The following is a 22499-nucleotide window of genomic DNA, read 5'->3' on the forward strand; positions in this document are numbered from 1 at the left end:
TCTTCCCCCCTTCTTTTGTAGGACCAGATTCTAGTCACTAGAATGTTGATTTATCAAATTCTAGAGTCCATTTAATATGAGCACTAAGGGAGTGGTGATAGGGATCACTGCTACTAATATAATCAAACAAATTTATAAAGCATGCTGTTATGTGCTGTCCAACTCACTGCCACCCTATGGACGGTAGATGGAAACCCTGCTTGATATTTCACTGACCTCACAAGTGGTGTTATGTTTGAGCCCAGTCTTACAGCCATCTCAGTGAGGGGCACTGTTCCATTGACTTCCTCTGTCATTCACAACACGCTATGTTTCCAGCTAGTGAATTGGATCTTTCATTTCAGTGGTCACACAGACTCACAAAAATATTTATGAATAAAAACTTTATAAAGGAAGTCAGCAAGTTGCAATGTAAATGAGAAATGCTCAGGATAGAGTTGTTCAAAAGGACATTTTACAAAGTACATTCACGGATGCTAATAAATATTCAAAAGACATGTCACTCCACCATAAGCCTCAACTTGAAGGCATTCAGCTCAAGCCCTGTGGATCAATGAACCCAGCCTCCACAATTAATTACCCAGAGGCACCCTGCATTAAAGTCAAATAATATAACCCTTCTAGCCATAATTCTCTATGTGACATAATTTTGGACTTTATGTGCCTGTGTCTATATTCCTATTTTAGACAGCATTCTATACTAATGAACAAAAATAGGGTGGGATTAAGATCTGAGCTTAGCAGAGCATGTGAACCAAGGCACATATTTTGTCCTTGGATATATAAAGGCAAAAATGGCAGTACCACCTAGTTGTAATGCACATAGATGCCACTTGAAAGTCGGGCCTGTGTGTCCTCAGTAAGACTTGGTAGAAATAAGAAATGCCATAGTTTTTGGACAATTGTCTTCTGGCTCTGGACCTTGCTTTGCCTCACCTTTGCCTGATCTTCAGACTTTGAACTCAACGGTCAGCGTCATTGCAGGACACATTCCCTCAAAGTTTCATGAGTGTCTGTGGTACACAGCAGCAAACCAGAGAATGGGACACAGCAGCAAACTAGGGACATGGGACAACATACACAAGGGAAGAATTTCAGGTGGGAATTAAGCAGAATATAAAGGAAGAATTGGACATTTGAGTCACCATTAATACACAACTTCTTGGTCTGAATCTGGTACTAATTCTTCTAAAAGCAATTATGAACACACCTCATTCCACAAACCAACCTTCTACCCCAAAGAACTCTGTTTCATTTTCTGTCTCCTGGTTCTTTTATGTTTTTAATGACACAAAAATAAATGTTTAATCACATTAAATACTGATATCTGACTCAGGCTTGACAATACATTTCTGGGTTGTGGAATAGTGCAGTCTCAGACTAAACGGCAACAAAAACACACCTGATGCTGTGGGATCAATTTTCATTCATGGCAACCCCATGTGGGTTAGGAGTTGAATTGCTACACGTGGTTTAGTCATTCTTGGCTGTCAGCCAGTTCGGACTCACAGCAACCCCGTAAGCAGACTGGAGCTGCTCTCTGGGATTCCAAAGCTAAAAATCTTTTTTTTTTTTTAAATCATTTTACTGGGGGCTTGTACAACTTTGTTGCTCTGATGTCATAGATCCAGGAGGTTCACCGTAGGAATCTCAAGGTCTAGTGTCCTCCACTCCTGGTTCTTGCTGGTAGCGAAATTCCCCCTCCTCCTTCTCAGAGGTTCCATTTAAATGCAGCAGGATAGGATTTCAGTGAATCCTGTCCACAATTACTCCTAGGTGAATCCTATCAGTGTTCCCCCCACCTTCTTAGCTAGAGCCATACAGGAAAAGGTCATTTGGTGGGAGTTACAGAGACTTTGGCTAAAAGAGCCACATTAAATAATTCACTGCCCCCGCACCGACACTGTGAAGCATGATGTCCTTTCCCAGGGACTGATGTCTCCTGATAGCATGTGCAAAGTGCATGGTCTACTCTATTCCTCGATTAAGGACTTCACTTCCATGACCCTCTGCGTCTCAAAAGTCCAGTTTATTCAATGTTGCCTTATGAAAGACTTACATTAATACATGTTTTTCCTAAGTGAGATTTAAACAGGATTTTGACTTTTTGTGTAAGAATACAAAATCAAACTAGTGTTCAGTGTTGGTTGTGTAGCAAGACATTAAAGAGGCAGTGTTCACCCAGAACCCAAAGAGTGGCATTGCCAGGTTCCTTTCCCTAGAAAATCTGCTCGGTCTCAAGTCAGCATATCTTTTAGCTGTGTCTGTGGGCACGATTGGCTAATGTTACTTGGTATGACTTGGTAGGACATCGTTTGGGGACTGGAAATGCTCTAAACTTTCCCTAATATTAATGATTGGTAATTGCTTCTTTACTGTATGCCGTTTTGACTTAAGAAATGTTGTTTAGGAACACTGTACAATTCGTTAGCAGGGAAAAAACTGTATGTTCCATATTATATTAGTGATTTGATGAAATTGTGCAACGAACAAACAATGTAGAACAAAATGACACTAACCCTCCCAAGACAAGATGTGTTCACTAGTCTTTTAGTCAAGACTCTTTGGCAGGAATCAACAGAAAATATAACTCCTAGTGTTTAAGCAAGTTAGGCCCTTGTTTATCTAATATAATAAGAAATTTCAATTAGGTTAGCGTTTGGTTTGGATATTACAATGGATCAACACAATTACAGAGCACTCAGGATCTTTCTGCTTTTCACTCTGCCATCATCAACTTTTATTTGCCAATGTGATACATAAAATCTTCAATGGAAATATGCTGGCAATATTTTTTCATGACATGCCAATTGGTTTATGTAATTTCGTAAAGTGGCATTAAGGGATAATTTCCATTTCAAAAGTGACTTCTATTAAGACATGTGCCCTAAATTTTAAGCTTTTAATTTTAATGTGATGAGTGCTTTTTTTCTACTTCAAGCAAATACATAGCTCATTTTCTTTAAAAAGTTTAAAAATGTACTGTGTCAGCAACACATCAAAGGAATAACATTTCTCAATGACCAGAAGGCGAGCATTGCTTAAACATTTAGTGGTGGGGTTTATTTTCTATCTTGATTAAAAATTTACTATGAATTTCATATTTCTCAGAGCACAGCAGACTCAAGAGATAAGTAGTTTCGTAATGAATGTATCTAAATTCTGGGAATACTATTGTAGCCAACAGCTGTAAATACTTTATTTTCCTTAAAACTTAAGAAATGATGGCATTATAGTTAGAGCATTTAGAAATATCTCAAGCAGCAGGCACCTAAATAAAAGTAACCAAATCAAATTGAGATTCATTTGTTTTATAAATGGTTCAGGTATCTTTTAATGTAATTAGGGATCCAAAATCTAGCTGCATTTCTACTTCACCTAGAAATATAGACTTTCTTTATTTAAGTCAACAAAATGGTTACGATAGCTCTAGCCAGCATGGTAGCATACAAGGCAGAAATAAAGGGAGGATGTGAGGAAAGAATCGTGCTATCCACATCTGTCCCTTTTAATTAGAGGGGGGAAACCCCCATTTTTTAGAAGCACCTGAAACAAACTTCACCTTCTATCTCTCTGTCTAGGACTGGACCACCCGTATCTGCAAGTCATGGTGAGAAACAGAGGAAGGACATTGTTGGAACTGTTGTCAACTACTGTACATACTCATGTATAAGCCAAGTTTTTCAGCTCAAAAAGTGCCCCGCCCCTCCGAACCGAGGTAAGGCCTTTGAATGTTTGCTTACTCACATCTAACCAATCAGAGCCATCCTGTGACGTGTATCTTTGAATAAGCCTTTTAAAGACCTTGTGCGAAGGATATGGCATGAATGGATGTCATCTGGTCAAGCCCGACTAACAAAAAGAGGAAATCTCATGAAGCCTGACATAGAGTTAATAGCAAAGTGGGTTCGACATGCCTGGGAAGACATTCCAGAAGACATGGTGTGACGTGCCTTCCAGAAATGTAGTATTAGTAATGCTATGGATGGTAGTGAAGACTGTCCTTTGTATGAAAATGACAGCAGTGATGGTGATAACAGAGATCTCAGTGAGGACAGCATCTATGATGACCTCACACTAGCTGAAGCTCTGCAATGGGATATGGATGATGATGAGGGATCCAGTTTTGAAGGATTTTAATTCTTTACATTTTAGCTTGGTTGCTGATTGAGCTCAGGGAATAGTACTCTTGAGGTATCACTGTTGATACCTTATTGTTTTTGTTGAACCTAGTTTCCACTTACTGTGATTGTTTACTAATGTTAAATGACTTGTCCTTTTATTTATGTTTTTTATTTAAAATAAATATTTAAATACATTACCCCACTGATGTTTCAATTTTTAGGAATTTTATTTTCATTTGTTTTGATGATTGAAACTCACCTATAGCTTCTGCATTTTCCACCCTAGGCTTATACTCAAGTAAGTACCTCTGCTTATACTTCAGTCGGCTTATATTCGAATATATTTATGGTAGCTAGGATGGCATGCAGGATTGTATCCACATTTCCATCACCAAATAAATGTTCTGTTAAGAAGGGGGATATTTTTTGTATCTTACCTAGACAATAGTTTCTATAACATCTGAGTAACTCTCAGATGCTATGGTACTTTTTAGAAAAGCATGCCCAAATTTGAATCTGTCTTTATTAGTTGTATGAACTTGGGAAAATTACTGGTGAATACAGACTCAGCTTCAGAAAAAGAAAGAATTATAAGAAAACTTATGAGTCCTCCACAGCCCCCTAGTATATGTTGTTACCTAAACTTATCTGTATCCTCTAATCCTTCCATACTGCCTGAAACCATGAAGGGGTCAATCATGCTCCAACACAGAGTTATTTATCCACTTATTTACTAGTTCTCAATTGTTCTCACCTATTGAGATAAATGCCTACAGTAATTCTCCACATTTTGCATCATACGTTTTATCTCTGTTCTGTATTTTTTATCACCACCCAACATTTTTGCTCTCTCATTTCTTGTTAGCTTTCACCCCATTAGTCTGTCCCTTTGTGCAGTCAATAGTCCTTGAAAAAGTAACCTAAATTTAACACCATCTTTTGAATTTACCATGGCAACAGTTGTTTCAAAGAGTTGAAGCAATTGTAAAAATTATAGATATGTCAAAGTCAAAAGGCAAACTGAGACAATGGTTTCTTCTATTCCTTAGAAGCAAGACTATATTATTTTCAGAATCTGATCACGAGATGATAGCAAAATCCATCAACAGTACAGCCAATGGAACACTGCGACCAAACTGGCATCCACCCTTTGTGAACATATTGCCAAAAGGAAGAGCATGAGCATTTGCAAGAAAAAACAATCAGAGAAGTCTGATAGTATGTAATAACAGACAGACACTGACTATACAAAAAGTATTTGTGTCACAAGTATCTCTCCAAAGTCCTTTGTAACTGGAAAATAAATATTGGATAGCCATTGAAACAAAGTGTGAGCATGATTTCTGCTAAGGCAATATTATATTTTTGAAATAATACCAATTAGTCTCAGGCAACTTTGATGATTTGAAAAATATGATCTGCTTTCTACTGGGGGCACCAGTATAAAACAATAACCTAGTATGAAAAATTAAAAGGAGAGGATGAGCATTCAATAATTTGAGTACATCCTCAACTACATAGCAGTAAGCAGTACATTAGGAACCGAAAATGCAAAGAACACAAAACAAATTCCACAAGGAAGATGAATATATTAGAACAGAAACATATTGCCTATGATACTTAATTATATTGTTCCATAACAAAGTTCCATAACAAATTCTCTGGAAAGGGTGTAATTTTGAAGATCTTCTAGTCAGTAGGTCAGGTGGTACTCTCAAATTTCTTGGCATTGATAAGTGATTGCTCCAACTGCTGCAATGGTGTGTTTAAATATCCCAATCATATTCTGTTCATTGCTTTAATGTTGTTATTTTCCAAGGCCATCAGTGAAGCTTGAATACATTCCTTCAATTCTTGTTCAAATGATGCCTCTTAAAATCTCGATGTGGCTGGCCAGTGACCTTTTTTAGGAGGGCAATCCCATCTTCTGTCAATACTCTCGTTGTCATTCAACATCGTATCCACAGAATGCTTCAGTGTTGCAACTCTTGGTCTGAATGTCTTCTTCAGTTCTTTCAGCGTGGCGTGTGTTGCGTGTGTTCTGATGTTTGGTTCCAGGTATTGCCAATTTCGTCATAATACTTTGCTTTCTCAAGCTGCCCTAAGGAAATTTCCATTCATTCCTTTTACTCTGTCATTTCTTCATTCACATTAGCTGCTTTCCATTCAAGAGCAATGTATACAGTCTCCTATTACATTCATTTGGTGTTTTCTTTCTTTTTATATTTTTAAGATCACTTTCTTTACTCATGCATAATATTCGTAATGGCATACCCCAAACTCCTCGGGCCTTTGATCATTAGTGTCCAATGGCTCTCCTGGACTTTTAAAAATATTTTCTTTAATTTCAGTGTGAGCTTGCACATGAGCTAGTCCATATTCTTGGCCTGTCTTTGACTATTGAGTTGACCCTTGTATGTTACACTTGGTGAGGTCCAGGCTTATCCTCATTATTTGTGCTGAAGAAAAAAAGTATTTATTGGGTTTGTAGTAAATATATTATGACAATTCAAATAGAAGGATGCCATAATAGAATACTGGGTTACATGTTGAACTACAAACTACAAAGTCGGTAGTTTGAAACCACCAGGAGAAAGATGAGGCTTTCTACTCCTTTAAAGATTCTCAGTCTTCAAAACTCACAGGGTCAGTTCTACTCTGCCTTTCAGGATTCTGTGAATCAGAATCAGCTCGACTGCCTAGAGAGCCCCTGCTTGGAGAAAGATGACGCCATTTTGCTCCCTGTAAGGTTTATAGCCTACCAATCCCCAGAAATCAGGTGCACTTTGTCCTGTGAGGTTGCTATCAGCAGGGTTCTGTTTGAAGACAATGGGTTTGTATTTTTGATATTAAAAAGAGTACTGATATACATCTGGCTAGAAACAAAGAAAATTAAGGAATTATAGCAATGCCTCGTATAGAGCCTTGGTGGTATAGTGCTTAAGCGTTGAGCAGCAATTCTTATTGTCAGCAGTTCAAAACCACCAGCAAGTCCTTGGGAGAAAGACTGGACTCTCTGCACCCGTAAACAGTTACAGTCTCAGGAACCTACAGAAGGGGGGTGGGAGTTAGGATTCATTTAATGGCAGTGAGAGAATGTCCAAAGTAGAGTTTCTTAATGTCTGCAATCCTGGACTTGAATTTTTAATTTTGACCAAACTGACTATCCATATATTTCTATGTTCCAACAGATGGGTTGAAGTGATTGTGATGGTCTTATGGGGTCTAACATCTGATACTAATATTTCTCCTATCTAAATGAACAATAGAAGTGGAGGAGTGTGGGTAATCTCCCAATATAACATAAACTCCATGAGGGATTTTAGTTTTGTTCATTGCTATTTTTTGCAATCATCTAACATCTAAGAGTACCAATAAATATTTATTCATGGGACTTCACAAGATCATGATCAACACATAAAATGTTATCTCTGAAATTTATAAGGATGGGACTTGTTAGCTAAACAAGACTATTCCCGAATTGAACATCAAAGGGTGTTCAGCAATTTTCGTTTTAATAACTAGCAACATTAGTAAAAGTTCCCTTTCTAGTTAACTCCCATTTCCAGAGTGTATTCTCTGGCAACATAAATTCACAATTCTTCTGAATTACCTCCAAATGAGCATGTGCTGCACCTGGAGACAATTAGGCACCGGGCCGTTGAAGTCGAGCAGGTGTTCTGGCATGCAGATAGCCCACCTTCTCTTTAACATGAGCTCCTGATTAATTGACTTGATTTTAACCTAAATTAATGTCCACCGAAAGAAGCCCTGGTAGGGTAGTGGTTAAGGTGTTTGACAGCCTAGTAAAAGGTTCAAACCCACCAGCTTCTTCATGGGATAAAAGTCACAGTCAGTTCTGCAAGGATAGAAGGTCTTAAAAATGCTGTAGGGCAGTTCAACTTTATACTACTGGGTTGCTTTGAGGCTAACTGTACCCTTTGGCAGTGGGTCTGTAACTCCACGGAGTTGCTAAGGGAAATGAGATTACAATGAACCATAGTGATCAGAGGAGAAGTAAGAATTAGTAAGTGTGGGGGAAATTAACCTATTTCATCTTAGTCACAGCTGTAAGATGATAATGATATTAGCCTTTAAATTTTATAGGTACTTTCTAGGTGTTTGCAGATTTCAGTGAAATAATGGATCTGATATTGGAATTTTAAGAATGATGTTAAATTGAGTGAAGCGTTACCATTTCAAGGAAGCCTAGTGGCTTAGCGGTTTGAGGCGGGCTGCTCACTTCCAGGTCAGTAAGGTTCTTCTAAACCACAGCCTCTCAGCTTAGAGACTGGGTTTTCTACTCACAGAAACAGTGACAGTCTTGGAAACTCACAAGGGCAGTTCTACCCTGTCCTATCAGATCACTACGAGTCAACACTGATTCCATGGCAATGAGTTTGGTTTGGGTTTTTAATTATCATTTTAATAATCTACTCTTGAGGTGTCTCTAACATATCTTCCTACACTTTGAAATCAGTTTTCTGTTTGTTTGGGTGTTTTCCCCTTGTAATCTAAGGTTAAGCAAAGAAAAAGGAGATTAATACAAATTTTAGAAATCAGTACATTATTGTTGCTAAAACGCTCACTTTTCTAGATAAATATTGTGCTTAGAATAATTATATTTCTGTTAGGAATACTTATATTTCAAATATATGTCCAGTGATAAATTTTAGATTTTAAAATAGAACTGTTCTTAGTAATATGATCTATTTAATTATAGATGCAACAGTTATATTTTATTATTTTTATTATTTTGCTAACTGGGTTTAGACATAGTTGTTCCATGCTTTGGAAAACAATAAGACGCTGGTGCAAGTTAACTCACATGCTTGTTTTCACCTAAACCGTTCTTTTCAATATCCTGAAGGGTTACCTGCCACCTCGCTCATTTCTTTCTTCTCCTAATGACTAACTTGTTTTGAAATACTAACATTCAACTATTAATTTTGAAAATTTTATGTGTTTATATCTAGCAACTAGACTAGATTTCAGAGCATAAGGAAAAATATTTAAAGAAGAAGTGTATTTCTTTAAATTAATGTTTATGTAATTTCTATAAAAATTCAAAAAGAGAGGAAACTATATTTTTATCAGCATAAGATGTATTCCCATAAGCATCTTATTTATGGTAATATAAACTGTAAAATTTGAGAATATATATACACAATATCTGTAATATGAGGGTAGTGATAGTAAGAAATTACTTAAAATTTTTAAATGCTAAGAGATGAATATAAAAGACTCCAGCCCTTTCATAGTGAAAATGAGCAATCTTGTCATCCATCGCCTTCTCCATATCAGCCTTGTTCATCCTTGTTCTTGTTCAGCATCCCCCTGCTGAATAATCACTCAAATTCCAACATTCTCCTTCCCTGGCTTTTATACTCTCCTCTCTCCTTTTTGCTCATATAACTTTCTAAATTACATATTTTGTATATGTTCTATAATTCATTTTATTATTGTTGTTTTTAAACATTTTATTGGGGACTCATACAACTCATCACAATCCATCCACCCATCCATTGTGTCAAGCACATTTATACATTGGTTGCCATCACCATTTTCAAAACATTTTCTTTCTACTTGAGCCCTTGGTATTAGCTTCTTGTTTTTCCTCTCCCTCCTCCACCCTCCCTCCCTCATGAACCCTTGATAATTTATACAAATTTTTTTCATGTCTTACACTGACTGATGTCTCCCTTCACCCACTTTTCTGTTATCCATCCACCTGGGAGGGGGTTATGGGTAGAGCATTGTGATTGGTTTCCCTTTCTCCCCCCATCTTCCCTTTCCCCTCCGGGTATCACTGCTCTCATTATTGGTCCTGAGGGGTTCATCTGTCCTGGATTCCCTGCGTTTCCAGCTCTTATCTGTACCCGTGTACCTCCTCTGGCCTAGCCAGATTTGTAAGGTAGAACTGGCGACATGATAGTGGGAGGGAGGAGGCATTAAAGAACTACAGGAAAGTTGTATGTTTTATCGGTGCTCTGCTGCACCTTATCATTCATTTTAGTGTACCTTTTGTTTCTTACTTGATTGTAAACTTCAGACTAGATTCATTTCTGAACAAATGTAGTCCACTTGTAAACACCATTTAGTGATTCGTTAGTCAGCAACCCAGTTTATGTTTTGAATCACAACAGGTTATCCAAGTAGTTAAAATTATAGTTCCAATAGTGTCATTAATTACAAGTGTCATTTGTTTGTCATTTACCAGGTGGTTATCTCCTTTGGAGCAAAGAATCTATATGTTACTGGACATTCTATGGCATGGTAAATTTGTCTATGACCTCTATTTGTTCATTATCTATTTATTTATTCAATCACTTTTTATGTGAGTATGAACTCATTGCTTCCTAGACTTTTTGTGGCAAAACGTTGTGTATATGTATATATGTGTGTATATGTATATATGTGTGTATTTGTATGTATATGTATATATTTAATTTCACTTAACTTTATAGAATTTCTGATCACTATGAATCATATTCTTCATCTTCTTTTATTTGCTTTTCTTTTTAAAAGGCATACAATGTCTTATTTCCTAGAGCAAAAGTCTGGAAACATTTTATAGTGAGGAGCACATTATGAAGAGCTTTGGCATGGTGAATCGTTAGCCCTATGTAAAAACTGATTTGAAAGCATCCACAATGCTAAAAATCAAAGTGATAGTAATAACTGCATCTTTTTCCAAATAAACTATCTACAAATCCAGGTGGGATAGATTTGGCTCATGGATTAATGGACTATAACACAGAATATTACTTTAATGTCTCTTTGGCTTTCTGAGACCTTTTATCCCAGGTCTTCTCATTGTTCTCTAGTTCTCTCTTCCAGTAGTCGCCATAGTCTAATGGGTTCTTGTTTATATTCCTTGTAAATCCGTGTTGTTTTATGATAACTACAAGGAACATTGATGGGAGAAAAGTGGCACGTCTAAAACAACATGACACATAAATTCTACGAAGACTACTACAGAAAAAGTAGCTGTATTTTTCATTTAGTGTGTGCTAAGGTAGAAATAAAAATGCCTACAGATATTTCTTGAAGTTTTCCTAAGTCAATAATATGATGATCATTTGGGCACATTAAGAAAGGCACATGGTGGAAAAGATATCTCTGAAAATTGAGTTACCCAGTCAAGTTCTCATAGGCTGAATTATTTTTGGACACCATGTGCATGATGATTTGTTTTTAATCCAAGCCAAAAAAAAGCAAAATACAAACTGAGCAACATTTTAAGAATTTGTTTTCTTCTTTTTCATACCAATGCTGTATAATGCCCAGTTATCATAAACATCGAATTAACAATAAAACATCTACAATACAAGTGGGTTAGCTACCGTAGCTCCTGTCTATTCAAATGTGTTAGTTCTAAAGGGACATTGCTACACCTAATTTGATTTCCCCCGAGCAGGACATGATGTGTTATTTGATGCCCTTCAAAGGACACGATTAGCAGAGCTATAAAGTGTCTGATTTTATTAGCTTTGCTGGGTTTTATCAGTTTGTAAATGCGTTATTTTCTCCATTTATTGTGCCTATGGGATCCAGAGATAGAGTAAGCATCAAGTTAATATGTTTTGGGGAGGCAGTGATGGCCATACTTTAACACTTACACTATGTTGTGATGACATTGAAGGTGGAGTCGTGGAAACTGTAATGTCAGGGCCATTTATCAAAGCAATTCTTCAATGCTATACAACTTGGCTGTGACATTGAATCCAACAGTAATCTTTTGTTTTACACAGAGCCAAGTGTTCTTGGGATGCAGTGCTAACAATCCTCTTTAACTGAATAACAAGTAGTCAATAATAAGAAAACAGGTCAGGCAGGTGGTCAGAGGAGTAAAGAAAGCAGAGGTGTTAGCCTAAGATAGCCGTTTTGAGATTTATTTTTTTGTCAGCAATAGAAAAATGGGTTTGAATTTTAGGTAATCAAGTAAAAAGAGCAAATGTTCCATAGGATATAAAATCTACTTGACCTTTGCTTTTAATTGGAATGCAAAACACAGGGAACTCATTTAAATAGATTATTTGGCAGAGAACAAATTCCAAGTTATTTATTCAAAGTGTACCAAACCAAAAGACATAATCAGCAGTATGGATGCTCAGAGCTGCTAACAAGTTTTGTGTCTTCTAGTTCCTGTATGTTTTCAAGTTGTCTCCATTTAGTTTTTCAGTGCTTAATTCAAATGATTCAGCAATGCATCTAAGCTGACTACTACATGCATTATTTGATCAATTAATTCAGTCAAGATTATGTCTACTCATATAATGATTTATTTTTTTCAATTCTATAATTAGTCTTCAGTTCTGAAAAACAAAAGAAAATGTGAGAGTTTATATATTTATTTATTTTACTTTTACCAATGGTCACTCCCTATTCATCTGATCCTTTATATCCACTTATTTGCAAGAAGAAGAATGTGATTTGTAAATGATAAACTTAAGTGGTATATATTAACAAACTTTCTGAAAATGATTGGCTAGATTTTGTGTCAAATTGATTCGGCCAGTGGTTTTGTTTCTCTAGAAAATCCAGCTTAAAATTATTTTACAACGGTAAACATCAAAATGCAACTTGGGTTTGTGCATAATATATGAATGTTTGCTAAGAAGACAAAGACTGGAGGTGCGGTAGTCAGACTTTCTGTCAACTTGTGCTTGTGAAGGGGTGGAGCACAATGTGTCAATCAGATCACAGCCTGATGCTGGTGTGGTGCTTGTGGCCATTTTATGAGAGACACTGAGACTTTCCTCTCTCTTGCCCTCTGCCTTCCTCCTTGATGGGACTCTAGGACTCCCTCCAGAGCATCCCTATGTGGGCCACCCAATCCTGAGAGCTGCCATGTTTCCTTGGATCCTCTTCCTCACCAGCCCGTGATCTCCCTGCTTCTTCCTTCCCTTTCCTTTATCATCAACCTGCAGCCACGTGAGGCGGAGGAGGGCCCTAGCTAGCACTGGGTCAATGGACTTAAGTTGGACAAGGCTGGGATGTATTCTTAATATGAAATTATTTTTTGATATAAAGTTCGTCCTATGTGAATATATGGATACGTATATGTATGAATGTCACTAGTTTTGCTTTTCTAGATAGCTCAGTGGAGCATATGATGGTAAGCCCAAATGTTTTGCTATTGGTTGTAGTTCATATATACAAGGGGCACACCCCCCTGGAAAAAAACCTGGGAAAAAGCTCCAGTGGGCAGGGCTTTCGTAGTATGCATTTTACCCACAAGGTACTGCACAAGGTACTGATCCTCTGGGGTACTGCACCCAGTGGTGTCACCTGAGAAGGTTCTCTCTGGTTACAGTGAATTTTTTTGTAAAAGCAGTTTCTCTCAAACTTCATTTTTTTTTTTTTTTTTGGTGATGGCCAATTTAAGAGAACAGGGCATGGATGCGGCATTTTGTTTTCTTCTCAGGAAAAATGCTGCAGAAACTGTTGTAAAATTGAACACCACTTACAAGGACAGTGCTATGGGAAAAGCTCAAGTGTAGGAGTGGCTTTCTCATTTCAAAAAAAGGTGAAATGTTGCTTGATGACAAACCTCATTCTGGACATGCATCAACTTTCCGCAGACACAAAATGCTGAAAAAATTTGTGCACATGTGCTCATAGACTGATGAAGGACCACTGAGGAGTTGGAAAAGGTATCTGGAACATCATGGAGCTCGGTTCAGAAAAGTTTAACAGAAGATTGGGAACCGAGAAGGGTCGCTGCGAAATTTGCTCCTTGGCTTCTGACTGACCAAGAAAATAGAGCATCGAGTGGAAATATGCCGTGATTTGAAAGAACAGCCCTGGCAATGCCCAGACTTTTTCCCAAGGTCATTGCTGGTGGTGAGCCATGGTGCTATTCTTACAACCGGAAAGTAAACAATCAATTCAGTGGAAGATGTCATCATCACCTTGCCGCCCCCAAAAGCTTTTCAAGTGAAATCAAGAGGATGTTCCTTTGTTGTTATTGACCTGAAGGGACAGTGTATTTGCAGTTCTTTCTACCAGGTCAGACTGTTAATCAGGCATTCAATTTGGAGGTTCTGAAAAATTTCTGTAACAGTGTGTGACAAAAAAAGGCCTGATTTGTGGCAGGACTGGTTTTGTCACCACGACAACACACCTGCTCAAGCAGCCATGTCAGTGCACCAGTTTTTTGGCAAAAAACAGCATGCCTCTCTTGCCCCATGTACCTGACTCACTTGACCTTTCTCCGTGTGACTTCTTTTTGCTTCTGCGAATGAAGAGAGATATGAAAGGACAGTAGTTTGAGGATGTAGAAGAGGTGAAGGAAAAAATGAGGGAGGTGAGCTAACAGATGAGCTTGAAAAATGTTTCCAAGAATTGAATCACAGATATGACAAATATATCATGTGTGATGGAGAGTACTTTGAAGGTGAAAAGTTGGTTTTTTTTAAATGTAAATACATAGCTCTCAAAATATTCCTGATTTTTGGTACCCCCTTGTACATTGGTTTATTTCCAACAAAATATATTTAATCATGTCTCACAACCAGTGGGTGACTGCCATCAAGTTTCCCAGATCTACATTTCTTGCATTAAAAAGAAAGAAAGAAAACGGTTCCTACCAAAGGGACCTTATACACCAGTTAAACTCAGGACGAAGATATAATTGCAGAGAATTATGGTGACTATTTCAGTGAGCACCAATGAGTAATCCTTTTAGATTTTCTGAAAACACATAAGGAATAATGAAGACATATTATGAAGATGTTTTAAGAAAATTGAAAACTTCATTGGTGAGAAAGAGGTCAGGGCAGCTGAGTTGAGAATTCACCACTCCCCCACCCCCCACCTCCTCTTGAAGGGCAGTAAGAAGTGTCCTATGAGAATTTGGTTGAGAAACCATGTTGCCACCACCTGGCAGCCCCAACCGGTTTCTTTTAGTTCCCCAAACGCAAGGACCATTTCCGAGGAACCTGATTTAAGTCGTTCAAGGAGGTAACCTTGAGGGTAAACCACCACTGGGGAAGGGAGAGAGTTGGAATCACTGCCTTTCATGTGGCCCTAGGAGGGGGACATATCTAGAATGGATAGCTATTTATTTTTATATTTTTGTTTAATAAATGTTTGTATGATTTTGTAATAATATTCTTGACTGACCCATAAGCACATTATAAGAATTCTACCAGAGAATAGGTTGGTAAATCAATGCATGTACTTACTGTTATAACTTGCATATTTGGAAGGATGACACTGTGAGAGAAACACCTGTAAATATTTTTCTATGACGATTACAGCCTTGAAACCTCCCTGGAGGACAGTTCTACTTTATAGGACGGAGGGGTTCCACAAGTCAAAATTGACTTGAGGGTCACAGCTTGGGTGTAATGTATTTTATTTACTAAGCCAATATCATTATCCCTCTAGAATAGAACCAATTGAAGTTAGGTTTTGTTTATTAAACATAGTTTTTCTAAAGGACATACTAGTTTCTCAACTTTCATATGTGAATCCTTATATAACTTTTTGTTAATTTTTCCTTTAACTTTTAAAATGACCTTCTTAGACCACTCCTACCTGGAGAATGACAGCAAGCTCCGTAAAGTTCTAGAGTCGCAGAAAAGAGGAAGGCCTTCCATGAGATGAAGGGAGTCTACAGGTGCTCAGGCACAGGGACAATTGTGAGGACAGCAGAGACTGGGCAGTGCTGCCTTCTATTGTAACAGGCTTAGTATGTGTTGGGATCAACTGGGTGGCACCTAAAAACACACCCCTGTTTCTATTTTTTTGTATTATTTTCTATTAGAGGTCTTGGACATGACTTCACAGTGGTATTGGGCTTTTAAGATTATATCCAAGTATGAGCAGTTCAGGAGTTCAAATTGTAAACAGTTAGTCTTTAATAAAAAAGTTTCCCGCTGAACATTATAGTATTCTGACTGAATTCAAACTCACTGCCATTGAGTCAAGGCTGACTCTTAGCAAACCTAAAGAACTGCCCCTGTGGGTTTCTGAGACTGACGGTTTAAAGGAGTAGAAAGCCCAGCTTTTCTCCTGAGGAGCTGCTGATGGTGTCTGATTGCCAACCATGCAGATCACAGCCCAACTAGTAACCACGACACCACCCAAACTCCTACTTTAACTGATCTAGGAGCATTCCGTGTATATGCACAAGTGTATATATTCACAACATTGCATTTATTTAGTTAAGTTTAAAACAAGTTACTATTCAGATGTAATCTAAAATAATACAGAAAATCATTTAGCAAGTTTGAAGTTGTAGTATTTTCAAGAAATGTATATCAGAGAAAATGATAATATATTCTAAAGTCCTAGAACCTTGTGGTTCAGAAAACAAGACTCCTAGGCATATACTGGACCATCTTTGATAAACTCTGATGAAGGACAACATTACACTATGAGGAGATTTTAGCAATCTATACAATTTTTCATTTTTCCTCTAGATTTATATTTAAAACACCTTAAACAGTAGCATCATAGTTTGGGTATATTCTAGCATTCTTTGTCTCATACGCTGTTTCATAACAGGAAAATGTAAGAGTACTGATGCTTAAAGGAAGTTATTAACCTGCTGAAACCAACTACAAAACAATGTTTTGTCCACTGTGTTGTTTTCGTGCCTTTGTGGTTACTTCACCTTCGCCCAAACAACATGACAACCTTCTGTAAGGAGTAGCTCCCTGTCATGGCATCTCCAGAAGTGATAGGAAGTCTTGCCAGACAATCTATGATGAGAATTCTACCCAAACTTCTTCCTTCTTCCTCGGCAGAATTGCTTGTTCATCTGCAGGGCATGATCTATTCAATGAAAAGGTATCAATTCTCCTTGAATCTTCCTTCTTCATTGTTCAGCTTTCACATGGAGACCAGAGCACTGAACTTGAAGCCATCAAAGACTTGGGCTTGAATCAGGCACCACTTTGTCCTCTCAAGTACCTTTTGTTTGCTTGTTTTTAACACAATCAAGAGGTCGTTTGCAAGCAATTTCCCCAATTAAATATATCATTTGATTTCGTGAGTGAAACTTCTGTGGGTGCTGATTTCAAGGAAAATGAAATTCTTGGAAATATTTCTTGCTTATGATTACTTGATAATCCATGATTCCCTCATAATTGTTAGCAGCATGTTCCTTATATTAGACTTCCATGTAGATCTTTGACACTTTAGGAATACATGTGTGTGAGTCAGAGCTTTGGTGCAGTACAAGTCGGGCTGCTGACCACAAGGTCATCAGTTTGAAAACACCAGCTGCTCCTTGGAGGAAAGACTGAATCTTCTACTCCCGTAAAGAGTCACGGTCTTGGAAACCCACAGGGGCAGTTCTACCTCGTCCTACTGACTCACAGTGAATCAGAATTGACTTGATGGGAATGAGCTTGTTTTTTTTTTCTTTGTGGCTATGTATATTAGTAATGATTATGAACAAATACATATTTTACGCATACATACAAAATGCATAACATTGTATGTGTAATTTATTTATAAAATGTTTAATTTATGTTTGGGTGAAATGTATAATTTGCTGTATTCTCTTTTCCTAACCAAAAATACTAAATATATTATTTCCTGTTAATCTATAATTTAGTGGAAGAGAACAAATAAACAGCAAAAATAAAATAAAAGATTATAGGATTCTAATTTGAAAAACATGTTTAATGGGAAACAACATAAAATCTTGGTAAACATAGGCACAAATCTAAATATGGGTACTCAGAGGTACTCAGTAGTCGGGTGCAGGTCAGAACAAACCCTAGGAGGTACATGTTATGCCAACTCAAAGATGGGGAAAGGGGGGAAGAAGGAGGGTGAAAACGTGATGGGGGGCAATGGCACAGGGGGAGCAGGGCACTAATTCATCCAGGGGGAAAGTATTGGTTATGTCTGCACAGAATTGGGATTGTGCATGCAGACCCCCCACAGCACACTAAATCTTGGGGGCAACGTAACCAAGTGGAGTAATGCAAGGAAAGAGTGGCCTATCTGTCCGGGCCAATCAGAACCAAATTAACTCCTCCCTAGGAGTATGTGCTACAGAGGAAAGCACTAAACCTATTGGTTGGGATCAGGGGCTAGACCCCATACAGGTCCACCAAGGCCCAAGGATGATGTCTCTGCAGAGAGCTGCTAAGGCACAGAGAGGAGTATAGGGCTGACTCAGGACATGACATCCCCTCACTCGAGCACACCATGACTGGGGACACAAGGCGGGGAGTTAGTCCAGTCTGAACACCCCACGGTGGGACAAACCAAGAAGGGAACAAAACAGATCAGCAACTGAAGCAAAGCAAAGCCCTGAGGAGCCCCCAGAATAGACTTCAGGCTAGGAGGCACAACTCCCAGAATTCCTCCAGAACCTGGTTTTGGGGATTTTTTTGCTTATTATTATCTTTTTCTTTTTTGCTTTTCTCTTTTTATTCAATCTTTTGCTTTCTTTTTGTTTGGCCTATGTTATTGTTGGTTTCCCTAGATATATAAGATAGACACGGGAAACAAGCTAGAGGAGAAAGCAACAGGACTGGTGTTTCTGGAGGGACATTGAGGGAGAAGGAGACCAGGGAAGGGAGCAGTGAGAAAGAAGCACTATAGACAGGGAACAGCTAGGGGATTAAAATCAACAGTGAGGAGGATGTAGAGATCCTAAGGGTATTAGAACAACAGCAATCTAGCTTAAAGGAATTACTAAGAGGCAGAAGAAGGGTGAGCATGATGGGCAGGAGGAAGGTAAATGGAAACAGAGGAAGGATCTAGGAAGCATAGCTATGGATAAGGGTATAAGCATAGGTGTGTACATATGTAAATACATTAATTCATCAAAATAGAGGCATTGGCATATATATATATATATGTCAATACACTGAGGTTGTGGATGGACTTTGGGCCTCTGCTCATGCCCTCTCTCAATGGAAGAGCACTTTGTTATCACAACCTGGCATTCTGTGATGCTCACCCTCCCAGCACAATAGCTGAAGACAAAGCGGGTGCATAAGCAAATGTGAAGAAAGTGGATGGTCCCCATCTATCAAAAAATACAGTGTCTGGGATCTTAAATGCTTGAAGATAAACAAGCAGCCATCTAGCAGAGAAACAAGCCCACATAAAAGAAGCACACCAGCCTGTGCAATAATGTGGTGTCATCCAGATCAGGTAACAGGCATCAGAAGACCCAAAACAAACAAACAAATTGTAGGAGGCGGTTGGCTGGTCCAGGAGTTTCCTGGTATGTGACTAATTAGTCCCCCTTGTCTCTGTTACCTTTGCAGATAAATACATTGCAAGATAACTCAGTTCTTTATGACCTCCTTGAGATTCTTTTGAACCTAGTATGTCCTTGTGCTTATCTTACAATGTAGCTCTTTTATTATTCAAGTGTCTAGACAGTGTGCCTAGTTAAGTAATGTTTGCACAGAAAAGAGGTTCAGGATGCTTTTAGAGCATGCGCTTTAATCTTTGTTTTGTAACCATTCCCTTCTATGAATAGGATAAAAACCAAGCTTTGAGTATACTCAGTGCTTCAGTCCATCAAACTCTTGTCCTCCCAATCCCATTCTTTGTACATGTCTCTTTTTTCTTTCATCCGCATGCCTCATTTCAGATGCAGCTTGGTGCGGGGTAGCTGGTTTATCTCCCACAACAAATAAAACACCATATTGTTGAGAATGAGGGAGGTCAGAGCAGAGACCCCAAACACTTCTGTAGACAATGGGACAGCCCCTCACAGAAGGGTCACAAGGAAGGGATGAGTCAAACAGGGCACAGTATAGCACTGATGAAGCACAATATTCCTCTAGGTCCTATCATGACCCCTGCCTTTCACAGTGGTCTGGAAGAGCGTGTGCACAGGTACAGATAAGAGATAAGAGCTCAAGACACATGGAATCCAGGAACAGGCATGGGAGTAGTGATACCAAGAGGGTAGGGGGAAGTTGGGGAGAGCAAAGGAGGGAGAGGGAACCAATCACAATGATGGACACATAGCCACCACCACCACCCCTACCCCCCATGGGGAGGAACAACAGAAACCACAAGGGAAGGGAGGCAGTGGTTGGTGTAAGATATGAAAATAATAATAATTTATAATTTATCAAGGGATCATGAGGGTGGGAGGGGAGGAGGAAAGGGAAAAAGAGGAGCTGATACCAAGGGCTCAGTAGAAAGTAAATGTTTATAAAAATGATGGCAATATATGTACAAATATGCATGATACAATTGATGTATGGTTTGTTATAAGAACTGTAAGAATTCTCCATAAAATATTTTAATAAAATAATAATAATCAAATGAAATTTTGAAATATATTGGTACTCACAGGGACTTAGAGGCACAAATATAAAGCTAGAGTCAATAATTTTAGTAAATAACAGATAATACTATTTAGACATAATTATTTTGAAATGATTTTTGATAAAAAATATAAAAACAAAATGATAGAAAGATTTCCTCTACACCCTTTGTCCAAGCTTCTCAAATGTTAATATTTTGTCACATTTGTTTATTATTCTCTTTGTGCAAATTTTGCCTAAAATGTGAAACATTTTGTTACAAATATATTTCCCTTCATGTGTAAGTACTTCGATTTATTATTCCTTACCGAAGTACATGCAGTCTTTTATATAACTCAGTATAAAGCTCAAAATCAGAAAGAGGCATTAGTACCTTGCCAAACTTACTTGAATATTATCAGTTGGTTTATTATTATCCTGTATGATAAGAGGAAAAAGGACAAAAGATATATGATCAGAATCAAAATACAACCCACAATCCCCTTTAGCAGATAATTTTCAAGTCTCTATTTTTCTAGCCCCAAATGAAGAACTATTAGTTCTTAGGACAGGGCCCTGTGTGGTGCTCACTCTCATGAAGCAATCACGGAAGATATGGGTGCTATGGCAAGGTGTGGTGATGGTGACTGAATATCAGAAAGAATGGTCTCCTGGGTTTTAAAGCCTTATTTTCAAACAGGCATCCATCCATTGAGGCATTACCTCAGTCCACATGGAATAAGCACATCAGCCTACACGATGCAAGGATTGTAAATAAGCTATCAGAATCAGAAGGATGGAATGGTATTAGAGCTTAAATTGTGAACACCTGCTTTGCAGAAGGCTGTAGATGACAGAGAAAACTCAACATTTATTTGTAGGGTCCACACATAGATTGAGCCTAAGGTGAAGCCCCTGACAGATTTGAGTAATGTGAATGGGCATGCTTTCAGACAGAGAGCATTGGAACATTGATTATGGCAAATGTAGTCAGGTTAAAATTCAATATCCTGGTATTTGATCTCCCTTTTGACCCATTTAAAAGGTGTTTACGTTGAAAAAAAAAGTCAAGGGGCAATAAAAATGGATTAAGCCTCTGAGGACTTCCTGTTGACCACATACCAGGCATGTGAATAGCCTGTCTATCCTGCAGAGAGCATGGTCTAGTAGATTTTGCAGATTCCATTACGTTTAAATTTAACACCTTATCATTTCATTCCTCTTTGACTTATTTTAAGTTTGTTTTTGGTTTTGGTGCTTTCTGTTTTCTTGAAGTTTTTCTGTCTTTGTCATTGTTTTTGGATTATTTTTTGCATGTTTTCAGGATAGGTAAATTTGTAGGAAGACAGTTACTGGGTTAGTGGTTTCTTAGAGATATTTCAGGGGAGTCTGGGGCATGATGGGGAGCTAAAAGCAGTGATTACAGAAAGAAGAAAATGCTTTAAAATTTTGGTAATGGCTGATATGGTTTGAACTACTGGATTGACTTATAAGTGGGTTATGTGCCAATAAAAATGTTTTAAAAAAATCATCACAAATAAAAATGCCTTGACTGAATAAAAACAGCATCAGAATCAAAGGAATGTTTATTAACAACCTGTGACATGCAGATGACACAGCATTGCTTGCTGAAGGTGAAGAGGACCTGAAGTACTTGCTAATGAAGAAGACCAAGGCCTCACATTGAGGTTTCCCTGTTCCTGCTTTTCAGAGGGCTCAAGTTCTACCCAGTAGGATGACAGTCAATGAGTGCTGCTCACAGTTGCTCACAGGCAGATCCCATCAGTACCTTCCCCCATCTTCTTATCCAAACCCCTGAAGGAAAAGGTCATTTGGTGGGATTTAAAGAATTTGACTCAAATACATTAAATAAGTCACTGCCCTTCAACTGGTAAGGATAATTCCCCCATACTTGCATTTCCTCTACCTTTATATTAACCAATTACTGGAGTTACAACAGAAGCTCCCTGACAAGCAGACATTACAATAGGGAAGAGTAGAACCTTTGGCTTTCCAAGACTGTCAGTCTTTATGACGGTAGGAAGCGCCATCATTCTTGGAGGCTGCTGAGGGTTTTGAATGGCCGACCTTGTGATAACCGCCCCACTTGTAACCCACCATGCCA

The sequence above is a fragment of the Tenrec ecaudatus genome, chromosome 14 (genome assembly GCF_050624435.1).
Source record: "Tenrec ecaudatus isolate mTenEca1 chromosome 14, mTenEca1.hap1, whole genome shotgun sequence".
Taxonomy (NCBI): Eukaryota; Metazoa; Chordata; class Mammalia; order Afrosoricida; family Tenrecidae; genus Tenrec; species Tenrec ecaudatus.